This window comes from Podarcis raffonei, chromosome 4, assembly GCF_027172205.1.
Source record: "Podarcis raffonei isolate rPodRaf1 chromosome 4, rPodRaf1.pri, whole genome shotgun sequence".
NCBI lineage: Eukaryota > Metazoa > Chordata > Lepidosauria > Squamata > Lacertidae > Podarcis > Podarcis raffonei.
Genome location: NC_070605.1, coordinates 6,674,941 through 6,693,952, shown reverse-complemented (window position 1 = coordinate 6,693,952; position 19,012 = coordinate 6,674,941). Strand labels below are relative to the sequence as shown.

Here is a 19,012-nt window from a genome sequence, read left to right as displayed (position 1 = left end):
TTCTTCCCACAGCTGGGTTGCAACATTTATTTAGCACACTCAGCTTGCATGCTGCCATTGTCTTTTAGAGCTTAAAAACTAATCCAGTGAGCACAGTGTGGACCTGAACTCTGACTGGAACAACTGCTACTCCAGCACTCTGCCGTACCCCTTTGGACTTTACCCCTGTGGCTCAGTGGCAAAGCAGAAAACTCTGAGGCAAGTTAATCTGTCACCAGGCACAAGCAAGCCAGACAATTTATCCCCAGAAAAGCAGTCACCTTAACAGTTCAGACTTGGTAGGAACATCCTATGCCTGATGAAGGTAATGAAAGTGATAAATGTGGTGTGTGTTTCTCCCATCTAACCCACAAATGGTACAGCAATTAAGAACTTCAATTCATGAAGTGTCCTTCCAAAATCTCTTTTAGCCTCACAGCTTCAATAAAAAGCAAGGAATGGTGTTCTACCTCTATGCTGCAGATTTCTGGGGCAACAGAACTTTAGAAATTAAGAGAGGCAATAATTTTAAGAGTCAGATAACGAATTGTCTACAACTATTTATTTTTGAGCAGGCTAAGCAAAAATCCTAGGTGCCAAACCTGCAAGATGCCTCAATTTTCTATTACAGTAATATCTTTTAGCTGCAATTAAGAAACGAGAATAAGGCTAACTTCTGGTTCCATCAAGGCCCTCTCCCCCCTCCAGTTCAGACCAACATCCCATCCAGTCCTGCTTTTTTGTTAGCTCTGGGCAGGAAGATGGCATTAAACAGGATAACTTAGAAAGCCCACTGAGCCTCATCCACATAAATATGGCATGTTTCTGCATAAAGGAAAGAAGGTATTTTGCAGACTTTTAGATAGCCACCTGCCAGATTACCAGTGGAAAGAACTGCCTGTAGGTATCCAGACTCAAAAGGACATGTGAAGTAGAGAAGGCTCAGAGACTTTTCATACAAATAATGTGCCATGAATGACTACAAAACATTTACAGATAGGTAGCCGTGTTGGTCTGCCATAGTCAAAACAAAAAATTTTTTTCCTTCCAGTAGCACCTTAAAGACCAACAAAGTTAGTTCTTGGTATGAGCTTTCGTGTGCATGCACACTTCTTCAGATACACTGAAACAGAAGTACCCACCTTCTCACTATATAGAAGGATCTGGCAACTTCTGTTTCAGTGTATCTGAAGAAGTATGCATGCACACGAAAGCTCATACCAAGAACTAACTTAGTTGGTCTTTAAGGTGCTACTGGAAGGAAAAAAAAATTTTGTACAAAACATTTGTGTGAGCACTTCACTTTTTGTAGATGTCTTGGACTTCATACACAAAAAAGTTGGCTCGTTTGTTGAGAGCATGGGACAGGCAGCTTCAAAAAAGTGGACTGTTGTTCCACAGATGGGGCTTCAAGGAAGAGGAACACATCCATCCCTCCAGTATACAAGAATTTTTGTTTATTGAGGAGAGAGACTTCTTTTCCAAAACAACCATTATTTACACTATATTGCAATAAAATGCCTAGGTGGGAACTAGCAGCCCTCTAGCACTATACAACACAGCCGGGGAAGAGAAAAGGTGTCCCTTATCCCTCTCCAATGCCTAAACATTATTACAAAGCTCACATTCCAGGATGTTTGGAGACCCTGAACAGCAGCATTCCTCTTAGGAGCTGGAGATGCACTGCAATGTTTTGTTGAAAACCCACTAATTTTCCTACGGATTCACTGGGATTCTGAAGAACAGAAAAACTCCAACAGGCCAGTTCAGCCATGTGTAGGGGGGGAGGGGGCGGCAACACACACAGAGGCTGCTTACAGAAGTGTGCGACCTAATCCCAAAGTCTCAAATTATTTTATGGATTTTACCAAATTATGTGGCCCTGCATTTTCCCCATTGCTTGGCAGAAAACAAAAAGGGGTCTGCCTTTAGGTATGAGGCACACCAGATGCACCCAGTGCTTTGGGGAGGCTGCAGGTCCAGAAAGAGCGAGCTTCTTAATTTCAATGAAGGGAGGTCGGCAGGCGGGAATGGCGAAACGCAGCAGACCTGATCCTCTCATTGCGAAAGGCAGGCCTTGTCTTCTTGAAAGCCTGCCAGCCCAAGCTGCACACCAGAGTGGCAAGGGCAACGTTTCTCGGGCATCTTCGAGGCAAACGCAACAACACTTCTGATGCGCTTTCCAAGCGCGTACTTTTCTACCTCGATCCCTCAAACTGGAGGCCAAGCAAGGCGTAGCGCACCCCCCTCCTCCAGGCTTGCGGGGCGAAGAGCAGTAATGCCGCGCAGCCGAGAGTCATGGCGGCAGGAGAGCGCACGACCAATCGGCTTGTGGCGCGAAGCAGCGGCGAAGGCCGCCTTTCGGCGGAGCTTGCCTACAGCCCACGGGCACCTTTGCAGAAGGGGCTCGAGGAGGAGGAGGCGAGAGCGCCCCAGGTCGCTTTCTCCTCCCGCCCTTGTTTATGCTCTGCTCTTCCCCCTCCGGTCCCTCCAAACTCTGGCGCAGATTAAGAGGCCAGGCGGAGGGAGGCGACTGGAGGGGGCGTGATCCGCTCTCCAAGAGCCCAGCGAGCACGTAGCCCGCGGGGCTGGCCTGGAGGCTCGCCGCTCGGCTCCATGGGGCTCCTTCGGGCAGGCAAGCAAAAACACACACAAGCGCGCACCTCCCCGAAGCCCGCTCACTTCGATCCTCGGGCCTGGGCGGCGGCAGAAAACAGGCAAAGAGAACATGCCATCCCCCCCCCATCCAGCCCTCCCCTTTCGGGAAAGCGACCAAGCCGCCGAACTCCCGGATGTTGGCAAATGCCAACTTCGCCCCAGCAGGCAATGCCCGCCTGCTTTGCGCTGCTTCGGACAAAAGGCGGGCACGGAGGAGACTCCTTGCTCGGCGCCTCTCGCGGCCGCGGGACTCTGGGGAGTGGGACGAGGAAGAGCCGTAAGGGGGAAAGGCGAGAGGCGGCCCCCTCCCCGCAGGTTGTGTGCAAATCAAACCAGGCAGAGTAGAAAAAGGAAACAGCGAGAGAACGAGAGAGAGAGAGTCTTTGTTCAGGCCTTACCGGACTTCTAAAGCCACAGTCTCTGGGCGCCAGATTTTTAATCCGTCATTAGGGTTTAAAATCTGGAGAGGAGAGAGCCAAGGGGAGGGGGGAGTGAACGCGCGCGCACAAAAGAAAAGTTGTGGCTTCGCTTCTCGGAGAGGGAGGCGGGCGGGCGGGCTGACAGCAGCAGCAGCAGCAGGAGGCGGAGGAGAGGGTCCCTCCAGCAGCGGCGCCACCGCTCCTCCCCTCGCCGGGCCAGGAGCCAGGCGCACGTCACACAGCAAGGAGTCGGCAGGCTTTAAAGGCGCCCGGCCCAGGGAAGGAGGAGCGCCGGGGCGCCGGCTGAGCCACTCGGCTCCCCCTGCCCCCCGCGCCAGCCTGCTAAATGCTTCTCCCCACCCCGATGCAGAGACAGGCGAGCGCAGCACCCTGCGCCTCCTGGCCTTCAAGGCGAAGAGTGGCGCCCCGCAGGGCCAGGCCGGTCTTCTCCTCGCCGCCTTTCAATGCTAAGTTGTCCTTGGGCGCGAGGTGGCTCCTACTCGCCCAGAGGCCAGGAAGTCCCGATTTGCCACAGGCAGGCCAGGAGCTGGTTACAGAACCTCCAAGATGGAGCTCTGGGTTCGGGCAACAGATGCTACCTCTGAAGATGGGTTGGACACAGCAAGGGCTGGAAGGACAGCTGCGTGGGATTTTATCAGGTCCTCAAGACCTGCATTTGTGAGCTGCTAGTTTTCTGCGGGTGGTGCTGTGGTATAAACCTGAGCCTAGGGCTTGCTGATCGAAGGTCGAACCCTGCGACGGGGTGAGCTCCCGTTGCTCTGTCCCAGCTCCTACCAACCTAGCAGTTCAAAAGCACATCAAAGTGCAAGTAGATAAATAGGTACCACTCCAGCAGGAAGGTAAACAGCGTTTCCGTGTACTGCTCTGGTTCGCCAGAAGCGGCTTAGTCATGCTGGCCACATGACCCTGAGAAACTCTCTGCAGACGAACATCGACTCCCTCGGCCACTAAAGTGAGATGAGCGCCGCAACCCCAGAGTCGTTCGCGACTGGACTTAACTGTCAGGGGTCCTTTACCTTTACGTTTTCTGCTCAAGGCAAAGGGCTTGCTTTGAACTTGCCAGCTGCCTTGCTTCTTGTGATTCGAAGGAATCACTCCAACCCTATATGCCATCCCTTGCAGTCCAAGAAGACCCTCTTGCAAGTGCCTCTACCTTGTGCAGTAGGTGGGCAAGAGTCTTCTGGATGCTGAGACCCCAGAGTTGAAACTCCCTGCCTAAAGAGGTTCCATTTGCAACTCCTCTACTGCCTTTCAGGTGGAAACCAAAGGCCTTAGTAATGGCTTGAACATTCAGCTTTGACAAGGGAGCTGGGGGTCCAGATGCTTGCTCAGCCATGAAGCTCAGGAGGGGTCAGGTACAGCATCATAGCTTAACCCCCACATGGGAGGAATGGGCAAGGGACACCACATATAATGACTTTAGTTCCTAGAACGGAGGAGATTAAAATGTTATACTTAATATATAAAACATGTTCTTACTGCACTTCTAATCAAGGTGCTTGTTGATTTTACTGCTTGAGGTTCTTTAGTTTTTGTATTTATTATGAAGCAAGGGCAGAGGCAGTTTGTAATTTTTTTCAAATAAACAAACCAACAAATACCCTATAGCTGTGTCCTGGAAATACTTTGTGCAGAAACCCTCCTTTGAAAAAGCATGTGCTGCATCACATCTCTGTTCAATTGATGACCTGCTGTGATGAGAAGCAAAGTAGCTTCTGGCAGGGAGTCTTTCACTCATTTAAGCTAATCCACATATTTTCATCAAAGAGGAAGATCCCTGATCTGTTTGGGGGGCCACTGCCACAATTGCATTTTGTTTGTTTGTTTGTTTTTTGTCTTTTTGAGAAGCAAAGCAGCTAGTAAGCCTGATCTTTATTAACTGTTGCAACAGGGTGCTCCCCCACACACAGGAGAGAAGAGGAGGACCCCAAGCCATGTGTGCAAGCCCTTAGATAGACATTTTAAATTGCCCGCCCTGGAGTCCAAGACCATCCCCAGAAACATCATACCTACATCACAGAAAAGGTGGTCTACAACAGAACCGCTGCCACAATTGTGATGCTTTCTACTCCAGCTCAGAGTTGTTCTCCAGGGGATTGGGAAGGGAAGCATTTTAGAATCACCTTTCATAGCCCATTGGGAAGGCCAAGACTCCTGGTAGCGTCTTACAAGGGATTAGCAACACTAGCCTGACCTTCAAGAGCCTCCATTGGGAAAGAGCATCTAGAGGTCCTCTGGTTTCTGAACTTGTAAGACCTGCAGCATTATGCACAAATGGAAGTGTATTAGCACAATAGGAAGGGCCTGGAAAATCATGATTCCTCTTTCTCTTGATACTGTAATGATAATACAGTGCAAATGGGCTTTCAGCATTTTTATAGCTTCAGTGCTCATCAGATGGAAAGCACAGAACAACACATGTATAACAAGCCATTAACATTTACACACAGAGAGAATAGACAAGAAAGCTAGTTGCTTAAACAAGGGAGAACCAAAATAAAAATGAAATGTAGGGAAATGCCGTGACTGGGAGAGAGAGAAAAGAGGTTGCCATATCTTTAGCCCTTTCTCTGTCTGCTGAACTGCAAGACACTACATTGGAAACAGCTGTTAAAGGCTGAGGCACATTCCTGCAACAGTCCCATGGGACATTAAGGGCCTCCAACCAATGGGGGGGGGGGCTTACCTCTTGCTGCTATTATCCCACTGCCCTCAGAGAGGTATCAATGCAGTTTTGTTTTCTGGAATAGAACAAGTCTGCTCGCAGCAGGTTCAGCTGCAAGAATAAACCAAAATGGCTGCTATTTTGGCCTACAGAATGCCCCAACACACAATTGTAGCACAATCGCAATATAGGCGAGACTATTATTTTCCTGCCAGAGAAGGGCATTCCTTGTTATTTAAAGGGCACCTAATTTGAACTGTGAGACTTAACACTTGCCAATGCATCTCCAAATTTCCCTGGGCTCCTTAATGGGAGTGCAGGAAAACCAACATCAGTGATTGGGATTGCCAGTTTTATTACTGTAATTATTAAAATTTATATACCACTTGATTGGGGGAAAAGAAAAAACCTTGAAGCAGCTGCATGCCAGAGCCCTTGCCAGTAACTTTAACATTCCAGTGTGGTTGAGGGAAGGTCGGGGGGGGGGGGGAGGAGACAGATACTGTTGTTGCCTGCTCTGCTTCTCACCTGCCTACTGTGGGGTAAAACTGGAATCTCAACTCACAGAGAAACAGACCATTAGAAACAATACATGCACCACTGTCCCTGACCCGAGTTTGCCTGTTTACAACAGAAGTGGGGAACCTCATACGCAGCTACTATTTGTGGCTCAAAGAATAAAGTTTCTGTTAAGGCTAACTGCATGTTTTATTGTCCGTTGATAAAATATTTCAAAGGGGACCTCAGTAGAATATATACTTATTATTATGTATCTAGTATAGTTGAATGATGCCACAATCACTTTTCATGCTAAAATGTAATTAATGTGTTAAAAAAATAAAAAAGTTATTCTATTTTATAATTTTAATATCACTTTGAAATGTTTGTTTGTTTATTAAATTTCTAAACCAAACTTGTAAAATGTATCTCAGTGATAGCTGAGTGGGGATCTGAGTCCAAATTCACTGTGCCTTTGATTTTCTAACTCTCTTCAGGGAAGAGTTTCCAACATTCTCTGCCATAAACCCCACAATCACACAACAGTTTTGAATTATACAAGCTGAAGGAAGCCTACAAGCAGAATGTCTAAGTGAGTGATACACAGAAAAGAAACCAGAGTCTCTGCCATAAGCTGTATACTCACTAGGTAGCCTTTTACAATTTGCTCAGCCTCAGTTCCCCGTCTGTAACTTTAAAAAGAACCAACAGCGCCTTGCTTTGTAGGGTCTTTAAAAGAATGAAGGAGAAAATGATTGCAAGGCACTTGAAACCCAATCCTATGAATGTTTAGTTAGAAGTTAGGTCCAATCAAGTTCTATGTGGCTTACTCCATACAAAGCATGGATAATATTGCAGTCTTAAAAGTGCTACGAAAGCATTTAGAGTTCTTATTTGCTTTCCAGTTTTGCACCATTCAGATCTCATGGCCAAGGATGACTAGTAGCTTTCCTTTTATGCCCCAACGAAGAGGGGGGAGCCAATTAGATCCTTATCAGCAAGTATGCCTCTGGAAATCAGTAATACACTGTTACTGCCGTGGGGTGGGGGATGACACAAGTGACACCCCCTCCATGCCCAAGCCCAGTCAGGGCGATGAGCCTGAATATCCCCTTCGCCACCACACAAACACAAAATCCCCTTTTGCCCTTCTTACTAGTACAGTTATACCTTGGTTCTCAAACGGAATCCGTTCTGGAAGTCTGTTAAGACTTCCAAAATGTTCTGAAACCAAGACACGGCTTCCGATTGGCTGCAGAAAGCTCTTGCAGTCAAACAGAAACCGTGGAAGCCACGTCAGACGTTCGGCTTCTAAAAGTAGTTCGCAAACCGGAACACTCATTTCTGGATTTGTGGCGTTCGGGAGCCAAAACGTTTGAGAACTAAGCTGTTCGAAAACTAATCTTCAGCAAAGAGGGTCAATGGCAACTTGAAACCCTGAGACTAGAACCTACAGAAACTTCAAATAATCATTAAATTTCAACAATTTGACCACCATCAACAAATGACTCCTCTTGAAGTGGGGAATACAGGACTTCATAATCCCACGAGCATAAGGTCATGTACTCCTTGCTCCTCCCTAAGGTGTGACCTTAGCTTCACAATGGGAGGCAGGTGTTCAAGGACAAGTACCCCAGACAGAAATCCATCAGTATAGTTAGTACATTGAACCCTGATTCTCTCAAAGGATGCTCTGAAAAGCCTCACTGCTAGGGGATATGTAAATACTTTTACAGTGGCACCTAGAGTTACAAACACCTCAGGTTACAAACGCTTCAGGTTACAAACTGCGCCAACCCTGAAGACTTACCTCGAGTTGAGAACTTTGCCCCAGGATGAGAACGGAAATCGTGTGCCAGCGGGGCAGAGGCAGAAAGAGGCCCCATTAGTGAAAGCACACCTCTGGTTAAGAAAAGTTTCACGTTAAGAATGGACCTCTGGAACGAATTAAGTTCATAACTAGAGGTACCACTGTATTGTTCTTTGGGAAGGGGTAGCTAGAAGGTGTTGGGAACTGACTTGATTGACAGGGGTAGCAACCAGTTTCATGTTTCTGCCTGGCAACCACTCCTCTTTTCTGCTGGTTTTGTAACATTTTGATGATGATTATGAGTGATGTTTCATGGTAAAGCGGGAAGGTTTTAAAATCTCTTGCAACTCCTTGCACAGGGTTGTTTCTCTTTTTTTGTTTGAACCTTTGTTGCAACAAATAAAGATCAGGTCTACTGACCACTGTTTTGCTTCTTCAACTTGGCTGCAGTCTCCTCCTTTTAATGACAGGAGGGAACCCTGGGGGAAGCGGTGTAAAGCCCGTACTCCCATAATTTTTTCTTTAACAACACTGAGGTTGGCAGCTAAATGAAGCAGCACTAAATGAAGCAGCACTAAGAAATAAGAACACTGAAATACTACAAATGTCTCTCTCTGAAAAGGAGTTTGGAAATGTGAGAAACCAAAAATTTAGTTTAACGGAAAAAGCAGGATCCTATCAAGCAATCCACAATCTACTTGACAAAGTAACACTTACAGGTCACAGCTCAAGGTTTTGCAAACTTCTTTAGTTACTGTCAGCCAGCAACAACTGAGTTGGGCCTCCTTAGAAGGGGGCCCCATCAGCAGGCAAAGGGAACCAATTTTCTGGCTTAACTTGTCTGTTGCACAACCAGAAATCGCACCCCCTTCTCATTGGAAAAACTATCTGCAGTTTGGTTTCATGACCAAAGATGTCGGAGGGAATCCTTCTGTACAAGCCATTCGAGCTGAGGAGGGGGCTCCATTTCAACCTCACATTGTTCCTCCCCACCTTGTGGCATTCACAGGCCAGAAGTATTTGAGGAGAGCAATGTGTTTCGTTCATCTTAGCATAGAGATACAATGACCCTGACATGATAATATACCCTGGAATGAATGAAGACATGTTAATAGCCTTTTATGGAGAGACTGGAAGAACAGAATGTTGTAGTATACCACCATGAGCTCCTTAGAGAAAAGCATAAAAAATCTTATTATTTAAAAAAAGTAATGCTCAGGGCCAGTGCAAATGTTTCCTGCTCAAGGCTAAACAAATATGAGTGCCAGTTTGAAGACAGCCAGTGTCATATGGTAGGCAGAGGACTGGCCTTGGACGGAGGACAGTGAGATTTAAATCCCCACACAGTTATGAAGCTCAGTAGGTAAGTTTGGTCAATTACTATCTCAGTCTAACTAACCTGTGCCTCAAGGTTGCTATGACAACAAAGATGGGAGGACATAATGTATATCAGTGTTTCCCAACCAGGGGCCATATGGCCCCCTGGGGGGGGCAGGATATTCCAAGGGGGACACAGGTGAAAAATACGTAAATGTGCCTAGGGGGCCACAGAAGAAGTGAAGGGGAAAAACTTTTTTTTTAACAAAAAATCCTGATTGGCTGGCTATCTGCTTGGCCAATCACAAGCTGGTAAGGGCGCAGCCAGGCGTTTTCTTGGAGCAGTTTCTGGAGGAAAAGGGCGATCACTGAGGCTCCTGGTTTGACCAGTAGAGCCCACAATCTAGGACACCCATGTCCGGTAAGTGCAATGGTGGGGTGGCAATGGGTTGGGCTAGGAGACCCACAGCTGCTTGTTGCTGCTGCCAGGGCAGGGCCCGCTGGCAGCCTGGGCCTGACTCTGCAAGGCGCAGGATGCAATCCACCTCAGCGCCTAGTGGATCAGGGCCTTCGGATGTTGCCGAGGGGTGCAGGATCCGAAGGCAGCATCGGCCTGGGGTGAAATCCACTCTAGCGCCTAGTCGACTGTGGTTGTCTGGTGCTGCTGACTTCATCTAGTAAATAACTGTCTATTCAGAAGAAAGTCACACTGAGTTGAGTGGGGCTTACTCCCAGAAGTGCAAGCTGGATTTCAAAGGGGCAGAGGAACCAGAGACCAAATTGCAAACATGTGCTGGATTATAGAGAAAGCTAGAGAGTTCCAGAAAAACATTTACTTCTGCTTCATTGACTATGCAAAAGCCTTTGGCTGTGTCGACCACAGCAAACTATGGCAAGTCCTTAAAGAAATGGGAGTGCCTGATCACCTCATCTGTCTCCTGAGAAATCTCTAAGTGGGACAAGAAGCTACAGTTAGAACTGAATATGGAACAACTTATTGGTTCAAAATTGGGAAAGGAGTACAACAAGGTCAGGCTTCCTCAACCTCGGGCCTTCAGATTTTTTGAGATTACAATTCCCATCATTCCTGACCACTGGTCCTGCTAGCTAGGGATCATGGGAGTTGTAGGCCAAAAACATCTGGAGAGCCAAGGTTGAGGAAGCCTAGACAAGGCTGTATATTGTCTCCCTGCTTATTTAACTTATATTTCATCATGCAAAAGGCTGGACTGGATGAATCCCAAGCTGGAAGATTGCTGGAAGAAATATCAACAACCTCAGATATGCAGATGACACAACTTTGATGGCAGAAAGTGAGGAGGAATTAAAGAACCTCTTAATGAGGGTGAAAGAGGAAAGTGCAAAATATGGTCTGAAGCTCAACATCAAAAAAACGAAGATCATGGCCACTGGTCCCATCACCTCCTGGCAAATAGAAGGGGAAGAAATGGAGGCAGTGAGAGATTTTACTTTCTTGGGCTCCATGATCACGGCAGATGATGACAGCAGTCATGAAATTAAAAGAAGCCTGCTTCTTGGGAGAAAAGTGATGACAAACCTAAACAGCATCTTAAAAAGCAGAGACATCACCTTGCTGACAAAGGTCCGTATAGTTAAAGGTATAGTTTTCCCAGTAGTGATGTATGGAAGTGAGAGCTGGACCATAAAGAAGGCTGATCGCTGAAGAATGGATGCTTTTGAATTCTGGTGCTGGAGGAGACTCTTGAGAGTCCCATGGACTGCAAGAAGATCAAACCTCTCCATTCTGAAGGAAATCAGCCCAGAGTGCTCACTGGAAGGACAGATCCTGAAGCTGAGGCTCCAATACTTTGGCCACCTCATGAGAAGAGAAGACTCCCTGGAAAAGACCCTGATGTTGGGAAAGATGGAGGGCACAAGGAGAAGGGGGCGACAGAGGACGAGATGGTTGGACAGTGTTCTCGAAGCTACCAGCATGAGTTTGACCAAACTGTGGGAGGCAGTGGAAGACAGGAGTGCCTGGTGTGCTCTGATCCATGGGGTCACAAAGATTGGGATACGACTAAAGAACAACAAAAGGGCAGGGGAGCTATAGTGTTTTATGTAGGCAAGCAGGGCTCCTCCAGATGACAACATCTTTTTGCACTGTCAGTGAGGACCACTTGCTTTTTAAAATTCTCCCATTTATACAGAACTCCCTGTGCGCCTTTTGGACTGTATCCGTAGGTTTCCCCCTCTGTGTCAAATAACTGTGGTCCAATAAGTGTTGCTTACTTTTTATTACACATGGAAGATGGATCTCCCTCGGGAGGTACTGGACTCTCCTCCCTTGGAGGTCTCTAAGCAGGTCTCTGTCATGGATGCTTTAGCTGATTTTCCTACATTTCAGGGGGTTGCACTTCTGGTTTTTTGTTTGTTTGGGTTTTTTGCTTCAACAATATTTCATTATGTTCCTATCATTTTATGTAACTGTATTTTGTATAAATTATAAATAAAACATGTTCTATTTACAAAAAACCACACATTTAAATAGCTACCTTTCTGCTGGTAGGAGGAGGGGCATGGGTCTTGCCAGGATTGTTGTTAGGGGGCACGCTTTTCTTAGTGGGGGGGAAGAACCTCAGTTTTGTATTGATTTTTACTTATTGGGGGGCAGCTGTCCCTCCTGGCTACACCCATGAGGGGAACAGGAAGGAGACAGGGTCAAAATTCTGAGCTAATCAGATAAAGAACAGGTATAAAGGAGGTAGGTTTTATTTTCATCTATTTTCTGAAGACCAACATTACATCAAAAGTAGTGCCAAGAAGAACATTCAGGGAGTAAAAGGGAGCAGTGTCCATCTTTCTTATTGGGTTCCCCCCACCCCACTCAATGTCATACTTTCAGTCTTTCACAAACAAACAGTAGCTGCTGAATTACAGGTGAAACTGTAAGCCTAGCCACTCAAATGCACAGAGTTTTTCAGTGCAACATCAGCTGCACTGGCTGTACCCCTATCCAACTTGAATAGCAAGCCAGGCTAATGCAGGTACAAAGTGCCTGGGACAAATGCTGAAGGCTGCTCCCCTCGCAAACACACCAGTCCTGTTTCTGCTCAGGTCTATCCAAACAACTGTCCCCCTCCCTTTAAAGGAGGTCTGTCCAATGCTCAGACTAGGCCTGCCAAAATATCTATATATCGCCCAGGACCGATATGAGGAGCAGACCACAATGTTGGCTTCATTCAGCAGTGTATCGCTGCAGCTCCTGAGTCCCTCCACTAGCAGCGTCCACTGGGGGGAGTGAAGAGTTCCTTCCTCCAGTGGGCGCTGCTGGCAGAGGAACTCTGGAGCGGTGGCAGTTTCACCAAGGATATACTGCTGAATGAAAATCGCCATTCCACTCTGCCTTCATATGACACAGAGGGAGAAACAAGCTGTTTTGGCAAGGTGCCAATACAGCTTGTTCCTCCCTCTGCATCTTTAAACTGCTTGAGTAAGGAATGTGCAGCTGTCCTTGCCTCAGTTGAGCTGTTATAGGAGCCCCCAACCCAGCTCCAGCTCCCACAAGCTGGCAGCAAAGTGGGTGCTCTGTGAAACTGCTTAGTTGAGGGAAGCACGGTTGCCACTCCCCGCAGCGAGCAGTTAAAGGAGCCCCGATGCTCCATCCACTCATACGTGAGCGGTGAGAGCACTGGGGCTGTCTCAGCTGGGAAGGGGGAACCTTCCCGATCCCCAGCTGAGTGGCACAAACAGGCTGCATTGTCCGAGCCTGCAAACGCCTGGGTGAAACCTTCTCAGCTCTTGAGGTGAAAGCTGGGGCAGTTTCACCCAGTGTCTTACGGGCAGAGGCCAATGTATCTTAACTCAGACCCACAACTCAGAAGCCCCATGAGTCTTTGTGGCATGCATGCACTAAATAATTACATAAGGCGCTGAGGAGTCTGCCCTGGTCAGCTTGCCACAAAGACTCATGGGACTTCTCATCACATACCCAGTTTAACTTGATTTACCTGTTAACATTCCAGAACTTGACGACACCACTTCCTACAGTTCTCAGAGTAGTCTGACTGGCACAGGTGCAAACCCTCACTTGACCACCATATACAGGCGACAACCGATTTATATGGGTGCATTCAAAGCACAACCATGCACACACTCATTGTGGCAACCTGTGAGTGGCCGGAAAAGGGGGTGGAATGGACTTATGTGCACTCCACCATTGGGCACAATGACACAGAAAATAACCCCCGCAGAAACTAGGAGTTGTCTGTACTGCTTTTCAGTTAGAATTTAAAATATGGAAACAAAAGAATAAAACAAAACACAAAACAATGTAACAGCAAAATGTTCTCAGACCATTTGTGATATCCACAGGACCTGCTGGTGTTCTCCCCCTGACCTGGGCTTCTCCTCATTTACCTTCAGCTCGTCAACCAGCTCTTCGGGGAGCCCCAGGGTAGATGATAATGATGATTTAGATTTATTACTTGACTTTCACCATAAGGTCCCATGGCAGGTCCCATGGCAACATTAAAATCAATTTGCAATAAAAAAAAGTGGGGTGGGTCTTTAAAACATACACCACAGGTGTCAAAGGGCAGGGTAAAAGTTGGGAAAGTGGCTACAACAACACTTTGGACAGTACAGTTAACTCTTTCTGTGTAGGAATAATGTCACATATTCAGTGTTCCTAAAAGCTCAAGCATTGTACCGATGCTCTGAGATGACAAATGCTGCTCCTGTATTCTGGCACTGGGTGACCTCATTTCTGACTTGAGATTCTCCAAGGCCACATCCCACTCAGGAATGTGGCAATATTTAATCACGATAGCAGCAGCCTTCATTTTCTCAAGATGAACTCTTAGATGGAAGAACGGCATGCCATTTGATTTAAATTTGCATTGCATTTCTGAAGCAAGCAGTTGGAATGATGAAATCAAAGAGTCCGCACTATAAAGGTCATGCTTGATGAGACTGATTGATTTTTTTAAAAATAAAACTATGCTGAGATGGAAGGTTTTCATTTGCTTTTGATTTAAGGCATTACAATCAGATTTACCTGAGTTAATTAAGCCCTCTGGCACTGGGTAGGCTATAAAATGTAACCTAAAAAAGTAATCACACCACCCATGGATCATAAAGCATGATACAACAAACAAACAAGAATTGAGACAATGGAGTTGCATCCAACACTAGTTTTTTTTGTCGGAGGAGACCCAATGAAATGAATGGTTACAGTGCAAGTCTCACCATGTCTATTCAGGAAGTCCCCATTAAGTAGAATAAGTCACATCCATCAATTTCAATGGGTATACTATGAGAATGAAGAATGCTGGCAACGAGCTAAATGTTTGCAACCACTGAGGTCATCATGCTTAGAAGTAAACCCCTTTTTCTGAGTACCTCAACTTCCACCGCACATCAAACCCCCCTCCACACACTCAAATTTCTGTTCAGCCAGGGGAGGGGCAGGGATGGCATCCAATTCTCAAGTGGCAGGCGGAATATAATGTTTCTGGAGTTTGCTCTGCCAAGGATGGAAAAAGTGCCAAAAGTTCTTAGGCATCAACACAGAATTTTCCTGGTCTTGGAATTTTTCCAGCTCTGGATTGAGCAACCCCCCCCCCACGCCTGGCATTTACAACAAACAAAACAAGCACAAGTGCTCCTTCGTTTACTCCTCTGCTTTTTGAGGCAGAGTTCAAACAGCAATACTTCCAGTTTAGAACATTTTCCAGGCAACCTTCCTCTCCTGGAAGCCACCATCGTTTCCCTAGCTAGCCCCTTGGCTTCAAAAAGGCTTCAACATCTGGATTCTACTAACCCACTTCTGAGATCACTTCAGTGAACAACAATGACCTTCTCCTTTCTGCTACCGGATCTCTCCACCTCTTTATTGCTATTTACTGCTTCTCTGTTAGGTGGATTTGTAGCTGGCTGACTGACTGAACGCAAAGAGTGCTCACTAATGGTTCCTCGTCATCCTGAAAAAGATAGTAAGTGGATTGCCGCAGAGTTGTTGTTCAATGTCTTTATAAACAACTTGGATGATGGAATTGAGGGGATGTGCATCAAATTTGCAAATGACACCATACTGGGAGGGGCAGATAATGCCACAGAGGACAGAATCAGGATTCAATAAGACCTTGGAGAACTGGGCCCAAACTAATCAAGTGAATTTCAGTAGGGACAAATGTAAGGTTCTGCACTTAAGCAGGAAGAACCAGCTGCACAAATATAAGATGGGGGACACCTGGCTTGCCAGTAGTACATGCGGAAAGGATCTAGGGGTTAACCCAAGCCAGCAGTGTGATGCAGAAGCAAAAAAGCTAAGGCTATTCTAGCCTGCATCAACAGATATATAGTATCCAGATCAAGGAAAGCAATAATACCACTCTATTCGGCCAAACCTGGAATACTGTGTACAGTTCTGGACAGCACACTTTAAGAAGGATGTTGATAGGCTACGACGTGTGCAGAGGAGGGCAACCAAGATGATCAAGGGTCTGGAGACTAAGCCTTCTGAGGAACTGTTGAAGGAGCTGGGTATGTTTAGCCTGGAGAAGAGGAAACTGAAAGGAGGCACGATAACTATCTTCAAATATCTAAAGGGTTGTCACATGTTCCAGCTTGTCAACATCCTTCTTAAATTGTGGCGCTCAGAATGGGACACAGTATTCCAAATGTTAGTCTTAAAGCTGAAACAGGGTTTTTAGAGCATGGCCAGTTAACGCTTGCTGTTCTGGCCACAGCTAGCTTTTGGGGAAGGTTTCAGCAGGATCAAACAATAGAAAGGACTGCTGCTTCTGCTATCAGTTTTCATTATTTCTCTGCACCCACCATTTTAAAGTATTGCTATGTCTTGCATTTGTATCATGCAAGAGTTGACTGTTTGCAGGGCTTATTTAAAGTTAGGTTCTGCACAAAGCGGATTATGGGGCAGGTATACACAAGCCTGTTTGCAGCTGGTCTTTTTCCAGGAAGTTTTGAGATTCATCTTATTATCTTGGAATTTGGAAGCATGAATTAGCTGGTTGGCTCATCAAACAACCCTCAGCAGTTTCCCAAACTGTTTAGATTTAGTTCCACATTGTGTATGTGTTTAGTTTATCTCATAATTACTACATAGATTCTAGTGCTTTTGCACACATCTAGTCTGGAACAATTGTTGCTCACTCTTGAGCTCTCTTCTTTCCCTTTCCATTCTTTTTCACACCCACCTCTTTGAGGTTCTGGACTTTCTTAGGCTTGACTATCTATCTTGTCCTTCGTGGCTTCTCCCTTTCTGCCCCTAGTTTTATTATTTGTATACACATTTTGGGGTTAGACCCTCATATCATATGACTATAAAACTACAATATTGTATGAAAACATGCTTGGAAGTCCCTCTTGGAAGAAGTATGGGGGGCCACCTCTCCCCATTCAAATTTCTCCCCAAAAGTACAGGGCAATCCTCATACCCTTGTATCCAGCTAAAATACATAAAGAGAAGGGAGGGGAGTGAAAGCGGCCCTCCCTCTGCCTCTTCTCATAGATTACCCTTGAGAGAATGCAGCCCCAACCAGAAAGATGGTTGCACCCCCACCCCCCGCTTTAGCACCACCTATCCTATGCAATGCAACCAGAGACATGGAGTGAGTTGCAAGTGAGCGTGCTGTGAAACTGTAAAGTATCTGGTTAGTTTGGGCCCAGTTTTATAATCTTGTTATGGTAATTTTGAATTCCATCTTCTACAGCATTAGCTACCCCTCCCAGTTCAGTGTCATTTGCAAATTTGATGAGCATCCCCTCAATTCCTTCATCCAAGACATTTAAGAAGATGTTGAACAATAATACACTCAGGTCAGAACCCTGTGGCACCCCACTTGTCACTTTTTTCCAGGATGATGATGAACCATTACTGAGCAATCTTTGGGTTCAGTCAGTCAACCACCTACAAATTCACCTAACAGTTACCTCGTTCAAGCCACATTTTACCAGCTTTCTCACAAGAATATCATAGGGGGCTTTGTTAAAAGTCTTACTGAAACCAAGATACATTATGTCCACAGCATTTCCCTGATATTCCAAGCTTGTAACTTTACCAAAAAAAGAAATGAGATTTGTCTGGCATGACTTGTTTTTGAGAAACCCATGCTGGGTCTTAATAATCACAGCATCCTTTTCTAAGTGCTCACCGACCGACTGTTGAATTATCTGTTCTAGGACCTTTCTGAGTATAAATGTCAAGCTCACTGGTCAGTGGTTACCTGGGTCTTCTTATTTCCCCTTTTTGAAGATGGGGACATTTCCTTGCCTCCAGTCTGCCTGGACCTCACCTATTCTCAAAGAATTCTCAAAAATCATAGACAGACGCTCTGAGATTATGTTTTTAAGTTTTCACCATACATAAACTGAAAACAGTTGCTGGTCAGGATGTTGTTGTTGTTACTATTATATTATTTATATCCCGTCTTTTCCCTGTATATAACAATCCACAATAAGCTATCAGTAACTAGTTTTTCAAGTCTGTACTTAGTAATTAAAATACAATTAAAACGACCTAATCATAGGCAACTAATTGAAACTACATAGTGACAAAACTCTTAGAAATGCCGTACTTGTTTTCCCACCACAAAGAGATGGTGAATAGCTGAGCTAACTCATTATTTGCAAACGACCTTTCAATTTAACAACACTGACAAGGCAGCCATAAAATACAAACACAGGGCAAAAGGAGAAAAAATGAGAAAAGACTAAACACAGCGCAAAAAATACAATTCCACAGGAGTGACAAGTATCACTGTTATTGTTCAGTGAAGTATTGCAAAAAAATAACACTTTAACACCTGGGCAGACTTCTCTGGACACCCCCACAGAAAAGGCCCTATCAATAGCTGCCACTTGCCATACATCAAACCTGATAACCCGCCCCACTGTACTGGATTTGGACTTCACCCAAAAAGCCCCTCCCTCCCCTTGCTAAGCAGAACTAAAAATAATTTAACCAACCACACCCAGCCATCTCCCTCACACAGATCCTGGTGGGGCACTTTTAAAAAGTTACCATTGGTTTCCCGCTCTTCCTCCAAGGAACTGAGAGCAGTGTGTGTTTCTCTTTTCTATCCACACCGCTCTGTGCTGGGCTGCGAGCAACCGGTTCCAGGGCTTAGGGGGAGATCTGAGCCTTGGGTTGCTGAGTCAGTATTCTGACCACTGACACCAGGCGAGGGACAGACAAGCTGGTTCCAATTCATCATCATCATCATATTTTTTTTTTACACAACCAATTTTTATTTATAATATAATAATAATAATTTATTATTTGTACCCCGCCCATCTGGCTGGGTTTCCCCAGCCACTCTGGGCGGCTTCCACAGAAACCAAAAATACACTAAAATCATACATTAAAAACTTCCCTGATAATCCCCAGGGCTAGCTGGCTGAATTGGTCCTACCTGGGCCAGTGAGGAGGCCAGGGGAGAATTAGCTGTGGGGTCTCAGAGCAGGTGATCTTCAATTCAGGATACAAACCTGGGGAAGTTACCTTTACATCTTCGGTGGGGCTGTAGAGGATAACTACAGTATATGCAAAGGGCTAGCAAAGCGGATCTTTCCCTATATACAGAGCTTTTATAAACAATGAATATGAACTGCTATTGTTACTAGTATTATTAAGTGCAAGATACCCCTGTAGGTGGCATC

General features: G+C 45.8%; 1 protein-coding gene across 12 annotated transcripts in view; it reads right to left on the bottom strand.

Annotated features, from left to right (window-relative positions):
• Positions 1-19,012, bottom strand: part of NUMA1 (nuclear mitotic apparatus protein 1) — a 71,212-nt gene that overhangs the window by 50,205 nt on the left and 1,995 nt on the right. Inside the window, exon 1 of one of the 12 annotated variants that reach the window (XM_053385366.1) lies at positions 3,036-3,211. The exons of the other annotated variants lie outside the window; for them this stretch is intronic. The gene's annotated coding sequence lies outside the window, so the exon portion shown is untranslated. Of the gene's footprint in view, positions 1-3,035; positions 3,212-19,012 lie in introns of those variants that run through there. 12 annotated transcript variants of the gene reach the window in all.